The sequence below is a fragment of the Lacerta agilis genome, chromosome 7 (assembly GCF_009819535.1).
Source record: "Lacerta agilis isolate rLacAgi1 chromosome 7, rLacAgi1.pri, whole genome shotgun sequence".
In the NCBI taxonomy this organism is placed as follows: Eukaryota; Metazoa; Chordata; class Lepidosauria; order Squamata; family Lacertidae; genus Lacerta; species Lacerta agilis.
This window is the reverse complement of record NC_046318.1, coordinates 15,954,373-15,968,694: the sequence shown is the minus strand read 5'-3', so window position 1 is coordinate 15,968,694 and position 14,322 is coordinate 15,954,373.

Here is a 14,322-nt window from a genome sequence, read left to right as displayed (position 1 = left end):
CAATACGGTTGATTCTGCATCAAGGTTATTGACCATATAGGAGACACACAGTCCCTTGGGAAGTTTACTGACTGTGTGCTTGCTAATCAAAGAGGAACACCAACCCATCGCCGAGTTGCTAGTCAATGCAGGTCAAAGGAGGCTAAAAGCAGAGAAAAAGAATGCTTGAATCGCAATACTTTGCATGCTCTGCCAGAAGAAACTGACCTAGTAAAGTAAATTGCCATGTCTTACCTACCAATTTTTGAACTGATCTGCCAAGGGAGGTCTGGGTAAGATTGGTACCTAAGAAAATGCACTAGGAAAACTTCGAGGAGGGAGGCTCTCATATCAGAGTTTTATCGGAGTACAAACGAAAGAAATATAAACATACAATAGACTTTGCTGAACAGCAGCCGGCATCCCCAAGAGTCTAAAGTATCAGGTTCTTATACATGTTCAGCAACAAAACATTATCAGCCCAGAGTTAAGGCAATAATATCCAATTTAAATTCCGGAAGGCTAAGCTTAAAATGAATACCTGGACTCACAATCTTAACTCTCTTCCCTGATGAGAAGTATAAAAACATAATCAACTATAGAAAAGGCTGAAATTATTCCATAAAGTGTTTGTGCTTTGCATCCGCACTAGGTACAAGGTGCTATTTCACTTTGGTAGCGAACCCTTTGAAGGCTCCTTCTTCTCCATACTACAATTGAAGCAGCAGATAAAGGAAGGAATTCTATGTAGCATTTCTGCTTGTCAGATAGAGTGACGCCCCTCCCCACCAGAACTGTGTGCTGTTCTTAGCATTCAACAGGCTCTTCCGGAGCCAATTTGTGGCAAATGAGAGGAGGAAAGGGGTAGGGGGGGGGGAAAGGTTGAATCTGCTGCCCTATGACTTTTTTACACATCTTTTTTGTGTCAACACCTGTATGTTGTATGTGATGTGGAGAACACAAGTATAGATCCAGTTACAGGTAGGTAGCCGTGTTGGTCTGCCATAGCTCTGCTCTCTGGCCCACAGGGGCACCAGGATGATTGTGGCAGCGGAGGGAAGATGAGCGGCGCGAAAGGGCTGGCTCAAGAGAGGGGCTGCTTAAAATGGCGCTCAGCCAGCTCAGCTCAGCCCCCTTCCCCCTCTAGGCTGGGTGGGGAGAGGCCAGGAGGAGGGAGGGAGGAGGCGCCACCACGGTGTGTGTGAGGGAGAGGGGAAAAATGGAACGGCGCAGGGGGGGAAATGGCGCAGCCCAAATGTACAGAACCCCCACACCAATCCACGGACAGTCCATGGGCCAGATCCTGAAGGCAATTGGGCCTAATCCGGCCCCCAGGCCTTAGTTTGCCGACCCCTGTTCTAGACTTTGTAACCTTGCAGGAAGATTTGGAGGAGCGGAGGCTGGGGAAGAAAAGGATGAATTTCCCTTCCCTGCATGCCATGATTCTGATACGGTAACAATCACCCCCCCTCCCCCATCTGCATATAATGAAAGAAAATATGTAGTTACATACATGGTATATTTTTCAGTGTGTCATTTGATATAAAGCACATTTGGGATTGGAACATTCATATTCAAAACCAAGAAAACTTCTGTTTAGCTGAGGACCACATATTTTATGCGCCCCCCCCCCCCACACACACACCAAGCCTGATGCAACCCAACAGACACTTACTTCAGACCACTGGGATATCAGCACATCTTCTGGTCTTGCTTTCCTGGACCTGCAGAAATGGGACAGGGTGCCCAGCACAATTCTTCTTCTTCTTCTTCTTCTTCTTCTTCTTCTTCTTCTTCTTCTTCTTCTTCTTCTTCTTCTTCTTCTGCGATCCCTCATAGCCGAGTAAGATTCTTTTCCATAAACACAGTTTTAACAGTGAGCCCATAAGTGACTGTGGAGGCCAATTCTGGATCCCCACGTCCTTCCACATTGGGGACATTGGTTTCCGGGTGGGAGTTGATCATGGTGTGGATTTGCCAAGCGTGCCTTCCTCTTAGCATGTTTCTCCCTTTCGTCCTGAGTTCGAGCATCTTCAGAACCCATGGCACTTTTGATAAAGGATATTCTCCAACTGAAGCACTTACAGGCCAGTGATTCCCAGTTGTCCGTGTTTATACTACATTTCTTTATATTTGCCTTGAATAGCTGGTGACCAATATTTCCCTTGGTGAGTCAAAAGTTTGCAGACTTGGTTTCAATGCCAGCCTAGAAGAAACTCTTGCTCCAGTCCTATGTGTTGCAAGAAGAGGAATGTCAAAGGCGTGTAGGCAATGACAAAGTTAGATTCTCATAATGACTATTGATGCCTGATCTGCATGGAGATTGGAAGCAATAGATTGCAGATTATAAGAATTAGTTTAGGCTGAAATTCCATTTGCTTCAGTTTGGAAGTTGATAAACATGGTAGTAATCCTGCTAGTATGCGAGGACATTGAGCAGGAGCATATATTTGATGTGCCCTGAGTGACATTCATCCATTCTCTTTCTTTCTCAATTATAGATTAATTGACACTAACACAAATGTTCTCAGCAGAATACAAAATATTGCTGAGTGCACAAAGGCATTCACAATTGCCTTTCAGAAACATAACGCCTCCGTGTAGAAAATGCTGTTTTAATGTAGCATAAAAATACAATTTTAATCTTTAAGCAGGTGTGACTGTAATGGGAAGAAAGGGTAGTTACTCTTCCCCATTTAACTGACAACACTTTCTATTATTATTTTGTTCTGCTGCAGACATTATTTTCCTTGTAACATTACGGCTAATTCACATGACTGCAAAGGATGCAGATTTTGTTTTCCTTTTTAGTTTTATGCATATGTAATAGTGTCACATTTTTGCATTAGCAAGGGGAAAGAAATAATGTCCAGTGTGAAGCTGTTTTATTTCTGCAGTGAAATGCTTGCTTGGTGTGCCATGAACAGATGGTTAAGTGAATGGGCAGCAATAGCTGTTGGACCTTGACAATGACACATTCCTCCAGGAGAAGAAAGTTTCTCCTTTGGTCATTTGTTAAAAGTTAGCGTTGGATTTCTCCTTCGCTATCTTTGTGGAAATCTGAGAACTAGCTATTTTAAGAGTCAGGCTGTGTACACATTGCTGCTTGCTATGACTCCACTGCACTTCCGCCACTGTTGTTTGAAGCCAAGTACACAATACATTAGCTACAATCCATAGGTGTCTGGATGCTTTTTGTTAAATACCAGACCCTCCAAGTGCCCCTATTTTCCAGGGACAGTTGTGGATTTACAGAAGCTGTTCCAGTTTCTGATTTGATCCCGGAATGTCCCGCTTTTCCTTTGAATGTTCCAATTTTCGTTGTGGAAATGTTGAGGGTAAGGTACAAAGGTAAAGGACCCCTGACAGTTAAGTCCAGTCGCGAACAACTCTGGGGTTGTGGTGCTCATCTTGCTTTACTGGCCGAGGGAGCTGATGTTTGTCCGCAGACAGTTTTTCCGGGTCATGTGGCCAGTATGACTAAGCTGCTTCTGGTGAAACCAGAGCAGCACACGGAAATGGCATTTATCTTCCCGCCGGAGCGGTACCTATTTATCTACTTGCACTTTGACGTGCTTTCAAACTGCTAGGTGGGCAGGAGCTGGGACCGAACAATGGGAGCTCACCCCGTCGCTGGGATTTGAACCACCAACCTTCCGATCGGCAAGCCCAAGGCTCAGTGGTTTACACCCCAGCGCCGTCCCTATTTTCATCAGAGAGATCTTGGAGGGTATGCAGTTATTAGAAACTATTAAATAGTGGGTGGACACAGCAGACGACACAGTCATTTTCAAGCAGCTCTCTTTATTCTCAGGCTAGAACAGAACTGAACTGAAGGGCTGAGCCAGCCTGCTTATATAGTATTCAGTAACATGCAACAGTAACGACTCTCTCTCTAGCTACCCAATCCGTGAGCGGCAATCTTAATCCTTCATTTGCATGTGCGGACCTGAGTGATAACTGCAGCCATGGTAGGCAGAGTGAAACTATATACACAACACCCCTAGTGGCCTAGGGTGAGAACTTCAATTCATATCAGAAACCCTGTGCCAAGTAGATAAGTAACTATATGTCACTCTCAGTCGCCAGTAGCTCCACCCCTTATATGGTGGCTGCATGAGGCCCTTTGTCTGTTTGCTTTCTGCCCTCCTAGTCCTAGCAGAAGGGGCGGTGGTCTGGAATGCTTTCTAACGATAATGTGTCAACCAGTTATTCAGGCCCTTCTGCTCCCCTTTCCTCTCCTTCCATTTTCTCCCAGCTTTGTCCTTCTTCTGTTTCAGTTAAGACCTTCTGCAAACCACTGTTGTAAATCTATACTGTCCTCTTCTCGGGAAGGTTCAGGAAGGGGGGGGGGGCTCCAGCATTCCTCCCCTGACACTATACAACCTTTAGAAGACATCCGAAGACAGCCCTGCATGGGGAAGTTATTTGATGTTTAAAGCTGTATTGTGTTTTTATATATATTGGAAGCCACCCAGAGTGGCTGTGGCAACCCAATAAAATGGACAGGGTATAAATAATAAAAGAAGTGTTGTTGTTGTTGCCATTGAATAAGACACTCCTATTTTCATCAAAGAAATGTTGGAGGGTATGAAATACTCCTGTTTGGTGTGCTTTCCTTCAAATTAGCTTCCATCCAATTAAGAAAACAGAAGCCATGGTTAAGCTGAGGTGTGTACATTGTGTATAGGCATATGGCAGCTTCACTGAACTGTTGTTCGGTGTTGGGAAGCAAATCCGGTCATGGGCGTTGGGTGAAGAGCCCACCTCGCCCCTCTCTGGTTTGGAAAGCAACATAAAAAAGCAACTTGAAACCCAGCAGGGGGGGGAAGCAACCTTGCTGTGTTCCAGGCCTCTAATGTGCACATAACCTCAATGTGGTGCAGTAAACTGATGCTGGATTTGGTCCAGGGAGGCCTGCATTCAAATCCCCAGCCAGCCAAGTAGCCTGATAGCTTCAAACAAGTTATTCCTCACCACCCTGAGTACCTTACAGCTTTCTTACGTGGAGAAAATTAGATAAATGCACATCTGCTGCCTTACATTCCTTGGAAGAGGAGCTGGGGAAAAATGGTAGGATAAATTACAAGTAGAACTTGCAATAAAAGGTTGCATTTGTGGAGTGCATGCAATCGTAGCCATGCTATCTTCCAGGATACTCTTTTGCATTTACTCATTCTACTGTATTTTCCCCCACAGTGTCTCTGAAATACTCTACCATTAGGAAAGTCTGGAAGACCCTTTGTTTTTGTTGCATGTCGATATCCCGACCCCTCCCGTGAATAACTAAGACACAAGACACTGTATATAAGGTTAAATGGAGAATAAAAGGCCACAACTTTATTGGTTCCGGATGTTGAGCGGTATTGGCTTTAGGCATTGGATCTAACTAGACTATATCAGACTCCAGTACGACGTGCTGGCAGTCCAGGAAGGGATAACCACTGTTGGGTGAGCCCTTGCTGCTGCACATCAGCTAAGGACTCACCCTGTGATCACCGATCTGGGGCGTGCCTTAGGCCCTGACCACCCACGGCTCCGGACACGGACACGCCCCCCGGACTCCTTTACGAAGTACCCTTCAGCACTTGGGGGGAGGTGTTGGCCCGTCCTCCCCCCCCCCACCTCCTAACCTTCCTGACCTTATCCAATGCCTAACCGCCAAACCAAAGTTGTGACGAGTTGCTACGAGGTAGGCGAAAACCACAAGGCGGAGCCAATTTGCCAGGTGGAAAAATTCCTACCAGGCCCCTCAACAGCGACCAACCGTGGTCCATAGCAAGGTCAAGGAAAACCTAACCTAAAGGGAGGGTGGGAAGGGAAAGCAGGAACGAACGGGAGCCCAGGAAAAGAGGGTGAGCTCTGGCTGCGAGCCCACTTAAGTGCAGTGGGCACGCCCTAGCCGGCTGCACCAGTTGGTCAGCCAGCTGGGCACCGCACCCAGAGCACACCCAATAGCGCCAGGGGATGCAAGCATCCCCTGTGCACGTGGAGGGCTCGTGCTAACTGCAACCCCCCCTCCTTTCTAAGGGCGGAAGGGGCTTTCTCTTTCCCATGAGCTGTGTTGTGACCAGTGCTATTTTTCTAGAAAAAGAGGTGCAGGAACTCACAATGAATGCATTGCTCTCTTATAGTGTCAATGGCACCCACCTGAGACATGCTGGAACTGAGTTCCAGCTACAAAAAAAGCCCTGGTTGTGACTTTCTGTTTGTCGTTGTAATAGTAATATATTTTGTGGCAGGATTTTTGTGCTTTCTCTTTAACTAGTTTTTATTGGGACTATCTATGCACATAGCAATCCCCAGTTTTAAATATAAAAAGGATTTACTTTGCCTTGCCTTGGGGTAAGCAGTTTTACAACTGTGCAAAAGCAGGCAACCTGAAATATCTCTATCTATCTATCTATCTATCTATCTATCTATCTATCTATCTATCTATCTATCTATCAACTATCTATATCTGCAAATCAAGAATTGGGCTTTCATCTGCTTAAATATAAGCAAGACTGTGTGATATGCAGCAGCTTAAGGGAGGGGGGCTGCTCCTCCTCCCCACACCCATGTCCCCATAAAAATGCAGAGCGACCCAGCATCCATTTATATGCTCTCTCCTTTCTAGCTCATCAACATGAGCATTCAATTTCTGGTGCAGCACAGAGGGCAAACTCAAAGGAGGAAAATGTTTTAACTCTCTAAGTCAAACGGCCATACATCACATTGAAGGCCCCTGATGGCAGGGAGTACTATGGACCTCCTTATGCACCAGAGTGCACCAAAACCATCTAAATTTCATGGATAGCATTAACTACATTCATTTCGTGCGCACACAAGCAGCAGATAGGTAGGTTTGTCTTCCAGGACTTTTTTTTTTAAAAAAAGCAATGTCCTTTTTTATATTCATGACAAGAGTCTTACATACTCTATCCAGGTAATGTGTCTCAGGGCTTATTTTGAGCTTTGGCTAAGATAGAGAACCTTTTCAGCAAGAACGTCACTTACATTTGATCCACACGGGAGAAGAAAAGAATTTGAGATGAGAAAGCTGGAGGTGGTACAAGCCTGAGGTGGCAGAATGGACTGTAGTGCTTCGGACTGTATGCCTTTTGGTTTTAAAAACATTTTGCAGATTATAACTTCATCATATTATGGTTGACATATTTCAAACAGCGAGCTTTCTTTGCCCAAAGTTGTTGAGCCAATTTTGAGCTACTTCTATGGAAAATTAGGCAAAAAAGGCACGGGCTGCCATGTGTCCGGGTTTCCCTAGACATTTTCTTACCGATTTCCACTCGGACCCTGCTAGACACAGCAGTATTCCATATGTGTCCGGGAAATTCTGGACGTATGGCAATAGATAGAATAGACAGAACACTGTCTTAGCTATTTCCATTACAGTGGTACCTCGTGTTACAGACGCTTCAGGTTACAGACTCCGCTAACCCAGAAATAGTACCTTGGGTTAAGAACTTTGCTTCAGGATGAGAACAGAAATCGTGCAGCGGCGACACGGCAGCAACGGAAGGCCCTATTAGCCAAAGTGGTACCTCAGGTTAAGAACAGTTTCAGGTTAAGAACAGACCTCCAGAACGAATTAAGTTCTTAACCCGAGGTACCACTGTACAGGTATTCAGTAGCCCATTTGGTTAGGAATAGAGGGAGAGAGAGAAAGCAAATTCAGCCTCTGCCGCTTCTCTGAATGATTGGAATGTTTTAGTAGCATCCTCATTCCTAGGCAAGTAATCATTCAATAGGTATTTCACATTTGGTTGTATAACAAAATGGGGGGGGGGGGAGGTTGACTCATCCAGGACTGAAACTATCAAAATTGTTCTGGATGGGGAGGGAGTGAAATACATTTATTTTAGACTCCGCTAAAGTGACCCATGTCCTTCCTTGCATATACAGCTGCTGCTTCTGCCCTTGAAATGATAGCTGTCTGCTTAACTAAAGGCCACCAGCATAGCTAAGGAACAGGGGAGATGGGGGGGGGAGTCAAATTATGTACATTAAACTCACTTTGAGTACATACAGCTTCCACCTGAAATGTTAATGGAGCAGAGAGGGAGAGAGAATATGCATTCAAGGGTGGAAAACATGCTCAACAGTCAAAATAAGAAGTGAAGGAGAAGAGTTAAAGAAAAAAACTTAGCATTTTAAAAATAATAATAATAATAATAATAATAATAATAATAATAATAATAATAATGTAGGAGCAGCATAACCCGAACCAGCCCTCCATTTTCTCCCTCCCCCTCCCCGTTTTACCTTTCTTGCCTCAAGGAAAAAAATCAATTTGCTGTTATGCTAATTGGCAAAAGGCACAGAAAAGAAAAACAGTACAGTGTTCCTTAAAATAAAACCCACCCAAATCTTGAAAAGCATAGGTTGTTTGTTTTCTGCACACTGCATGATTCAGCCAGATGTTTTCATTTGTAGATTTGGGTGTATTTAATTATATGGCTTCAGGAAGATGTCTGAAAAAAAGAGTGAAGAGGCTGGCTAAGCCATCTGAAAAAAAGAGGGAGATTGTTTAGGAATGATAATTTCAGACCTGTCTTCTTCTTTTTTTAAGGAAGGTGTATAGTTCAGCTCATCCAGTCGTGATCGCAAACCTCTCTTTTGATGAGAGTTTGCTAGGTATTGCTGAAAGTAAAATTTGCCATACATAAATACATGGATTTAAGGTACATTAAAAAAAAAAGCACTGAAGCTGTTTATGCTAAATATCATCTTATGATGAAATGTATGACAGAGCCCACCCACTGGTTAATTTAGTCTGCAATAATATACCCGCTTACCTGTAAGGTAAATTTAACTCAGTGGGACTTCCTTCTGAGCAGACGTGTATTGGATTTCACTGTTAGTCATCTAGTCTGACTAAAAAGCATTTTTCAAGGTATCAAAAAATAAGGCTTTTTAGCTCTGCTATCAGATATCTTTGTTTTTTTTAAAAAAATCAGGGAGTTCCAGGTATTAAATTTGGGATGATATACATACAAAACAAATAGCTATGGGTTTTTTTTAAGCAGGAACTCAGTGGAACCGAGTTCCTTTACTTTTTTTAAATTAAATAATTATTGGAGGGGGGGCTGGAACAGATATACACCCAATGCCTGGGCCAAAAACCCACCTATATCTGTAATCAATACAGTTGTGGCCATTTCTAGTCCAGATTATTGTCCACTTGAGTTTATTAATCACATTTTACATTTAGTCGCTGTATGGGTGGGGTGGCAATGTGACTGGGACCATAACAAACAAAGAAGCAAACAAGCAAACAAACTTGGTGGTGAGTTCCCACACCTTTTTTCCAGGAAAAAAAGCACTGCATTTAGTCTCCCTCCAGATGTTGTTGGACTACAACTCCCATCATCCCTGACAACTGGTCATCCGGCTGGTGCTGATGGGAGTTGGATTCCCTATCCCTGTATCAAGCATCTCATCTAATCCCTGTATGTTTCTACTCCAAATAAAAAATGACTTAGCTCAATGGGGCTAACTTCCTGGTAAGTGGGCACAGAACTGCAGCTTTCGTAAATGTTGTGTTGACTGTCTCCCATTCTCTAAATGGGGCATAACAAATATTTAAAAGCTCATTGTACAGCACAGTCTTACATAATCAAAGGAAAAAGGGCTCCTTGATTAGTTCATCCTGTCATTCATTTTCTTGATGATGTTTTTTCTCTCTCTCCCCTTTCTTTGAAATTGCAGTTCTTCATCATTGCTCTTTGACAAGAGATAATCTTCTGATTACGCCTTTTGCTTTTGCTAGCTAGCAAGATGTCTAAAACAGATTTCCATAACTATGTTTATTTTCTGTTGGATACAGGCACAGATACTGACTAATGAAACTGTCATATAGAGGTAAATCAAATCTTTTGTGTCCTGTACCAATTTGGGGGATATATTAGTATGTCGCGCCTTGATTATACCAAACAGTAAAATTATAATTAAACATGTTTGTATGAAGATTGGCACATAATCTACCTTTAAAAAAGAAGAAGAAAGCACTGTTTGGTTTTCAGCTAACTTCTTTTTTGCTTATTTCTTACTTATAAACATATAGGAGACACAATTATTGATTGTATAATGTATAATGTAGAACGACTCCCAATATTCTATCCTTCAGTGCTGCTTCAGACCCATTTCAGTTTAATTCAGGGCTTGAACAAGGATTAATATGTGGTCTTATTCTTATATTTTAAGCAGAAGGTTCTTAGAAATACAACTGCAAAAATGTTTTTAAATGATTTTTTTTAAAAGTTTTTTTATTTATACTTTTCAAATGTATAAATTTCTCTAGTATTACAATCAATTTAACATTTCAAAATGTGACTTCCTTCCCCCTCTTTCTGCTGTTCCTTAAATTTATTTTTTAATATCTTCTGCATATCCAAATTCATTCAACTTACTCATTTAATTATCTACTGTAAATATATACTCTTATAAAACTGCAGGTTATTACAGTGATTCTGCTAATGTTTTTATCTGTTTACAATTTATCTGTAAATATTCAATAAAACATTTCCATTCTTTTATAAAAAGTTTGTTATTTTGATTTCTTATTCTTCCGGTAGGTTTTGCCATTTCTGCATATTCCACAAGTTTTTGTATCCATTCCTCCTTTACTGGGACTTCTGCTTCTTTCCACTTTGGGGCAAGTAACATTCTTGCTGCTGTAGCAGCATACATAAATTTCTATACAATTTAGTTAGTTCTGTCCCTATAATTCCCAAAAGAAAAGCTTCTGGTTTTTTTAAATAAATGTTATTTTGAACATCCTTTAAAATTCATTCTATATCATTTCCCAGTTTAAAGAGCTGATACCTAGACATTTTACAAGTTAAATATACAGTTAAAACTATGGTTTTCCCAGTAGTGATATATGGAAGTGAGAGCTGGACCATAAAGAAGGCTGAGAGAATTGATGCTTTTGAATTATGGTGCTGGAGAAGACTCTTGAGGGTCCCACGGACTGCAGGAAGACCAAACCTATCCATTCTTCAGGAAATCAGCCCTGAGTGCTCACTGGAAGGACAGATCCTGAAGCTTAGTCTCCAATACTTTGGCCACCTCATGAGAAGAGAAGACTCCCTGGAAAAGACCCTGATGTTGGGAAAGATGGAGGGCACAAGGAGAAGGGGACGACAGAGGACGATATGGTTGGACAGTGTTCTCGAAGCTAACAACATGAGTCTGACCAAACTACGGGAGGCAGTGAAAGACAGGAGTGCCTGGCGTGCTCTGGTCCATGGGGTCATGAAGAGTCGGAAATGACTAAACAACAACAATGGTATTACTACAGTGTTGCTCCGTAGGGTAGGGTCAGTGAATTGTACCAAGCACACACAAACAAAACATTATTTGTAACAAGTGCCTGTTTTTCCCTGCTAATTATTAAGCTACTTAATTATCCATCTCTCCATAATAGTATGCCATGCATAGCTCCATAATAATATGTCATACTTGGTTATGTAGCTAGTAGCACTCATATTTAGGTGGAGCTATTGATCTCACAGATTTTCTTTGCCATATTCTCTTCATTCACAGATGTATGTCTAAAGCTTAGGCTAATTCAGTGGAATTATGCAACCCCATAAGCAAAATTGTAATGTTACAGGTGCCCCCTTGGCCAGATTTCCTTTAGCATTCATGTGTTTCATTGGGAGGTGTGAAAGTTTTGCTTCACAGAAGATGAAAAAGCAGAACAGGAAGCATGGAGTCCTTCTGCTTCCTGTCCCCTTCACACCAGTGTAACATCGAAACCTGTTCAGCTGTGATTAATAGAGAATATTCATGAAGGCATAATGCAGGTTGCCTCTCTATACATCATTGCAGATGTGTGTATGTGTGGAGGAAACAGCATTAATAATTGTTGTAATAGTGTCATGGTTTTTAGTAACAATCATATTGTTCCATAACCTGGTTCATCTAGTCATTTTAGAATATAGGTGATTATTTGGTAAAGGTCACCTAGTGTAGCTAGTAAATGTTAGAAACATTTATCATTTTTAAATTCAATAAAGGTTTCCAGATATCTACTTATTAGTTAATAGACAACCAATATATCTGTCCCTTTCTTTTTGCTGGGATTTATCTAACCATCTGCGAAAAGCACAGATATTATTTATTCTTTGTCACTGTGAATGCTGAGGATGCTTTATCTTATTTAAAGCTCAGCAGGAATGGCAGAATTTCACTTCCTTCTCCCCTCAAAAAGGATGAGGTGCAAACACTCTAAAAAGATAGTTCATGACATTTTCCTAGAAGTTTGGTCCTACTAACAGAAGAATGTTGCCAGTAAACTGGTAAAAATCAGGAATACAGAGGTACCTCGGTTTAAGAACAGTCCGGTTTAAGAACGATGTGGTTTACAAACTCCACAAAAGTAGAAATAGTGTCTTGGTTTGAGAACTTTACCTCGGTCTAAGAATGGATTCCAAACAGTGGAAGGGCACCGGCGGCGGGAGACCTCATTAGGGAAAGCGCGCCTCGGTTTAAGAACAGTTTTGGTTTAAGAGTGGACTTCTGGAACTGATTAAGTTCGTAAACCGAGGTACCACTGTACTTGAAGAATTCAATCTTGTGAATTCCTTAACAAATCAATTTGACCTGTACCCAGTGCTTTTTTAAACAACAACAACAACAACAACAACAACAACAACAACAACAACAACGGGGTACTCAAGGGCACGCAGTACCGGCACCATGGGCAGCGGCGGGGGAGTGTGACATTTACTGTAGTAACTTCACGGTGCGTACTGGCACCTATTTTTCTAGGGTGGGGGGAGCACTGCCTGTACCTCTTGAATCTGAACTTTGTCTCTAAAGCACAGCTCTCAGTATTTTAAATGAATCCAAAAGAACACACAATCTGGAAAATAAGCTGGAGCAGGAATGTGATACCCAGATCAAAGATGCAAAATGGAACCAACTTTGGGATAAAGCTTCTATTTATATGTACATCAGCACAGGCCAAGGGGTTGTTTGTTTGTTTGTATTTTTTATGACATAAATGGATTCTTACCCCACGTAAACTGTGTCCTATCAGTACTGAAGCATTTCCTTTATAATGGAGAGGGTGCTAGGTGGTTGGCACCTTCTGGCATATGTGGTGGGAATGCCCCAGGGTAAAAGAAAAAAAAAAAGATGAGGGCTTTTGTAGAAACTAAGAGCTCATCCACGCTTCTGTTTGCCTCATGGCTTTCCCTGAGAAAAACCCGCTGTTTACCACTGACCAGTGTTATATGGTCTCGGCGGCCACTCCCAGTTACCAGTCTAGCTGCCGCACTGAGGGAAGAGGTTCTCCCCTTTTGTCTCTAGGAGGAGGAAGCATGTCTGTCAGTACTCCTGTGGAGAGCAGAGCTGGACCCACAACAGAGAAGAAAGGACATTGACCAGCCAGAGGGCAGAGATAGTGTCAGAGTTGGAGGCAGAGGGGCCAGATAAATTCTGGTCACCTAGACGCTTCCCACAGTGTTGTCCCAATGAAAACCCACCCACCCCCAGCTACTATTTGTATCAGCTCCTTTTGACCCCAATCGCTGTGCTCCTTTGTAGTTGTTGTTCTAGGCTGATTCTAATTTTACACTTCACAAAATAACTCTGAAGTGCTTTGTGTTTGAACTTAAAGCTCACAACATTCTTTCAAATGTGGCCCATTGCGCTAACTAATTGCAACATATGTTTTCTTCATATCAGAACTCTCTGTAACAGCACTTGAAATAATTAGGCACGGTAGGGGGTATGCAATGAGAAAAAGGTATACAGTCCACTCCTGCTAGTACTTACTGTTTTATTTTTTTTAAAATGTCCTACTGTGTTCACTAGGACTTACTCTCAAGTGAAAGTACAAAGGTTTGAAGCACTGCCATTACACAATTCCCTGGAAGTATGTCCCTTTGAGGTCAAGGAAGTTGATTTCTGAGTAGGCACATATATGATTCTGCTATAAAATTCACTTGAAATTTACTCTCTTCCACACCTACATACACCATTATGGATGCCATAAATGATGTGTGTGAAAGAAAATGTCTTCATGGGGGGGGGAGGAAAAGGACCCCTGGACGGTTAAGTCCAGTCAAAGGTGACTATGGGGTTGCGACACTCATCTCGCTTTCAGGCTGAAGGAGCCGGTGTTTGTACACAGGATCATGTGGCCAGCATGACTAAACCACTTCCGGTGCAATGGAACACTGTGACGGAAACCAGAGTGCACGGAAATGCTTTTTACCTTCACGCTGCAGCGGTACCTATTTATCTACTTGCACTTTTTGGTGTGCTTTCAAACTGCTAGCTTGGCCGGAGCTGGGAAAGAGCAATGGGAGCTCACCCTGTTGCAGG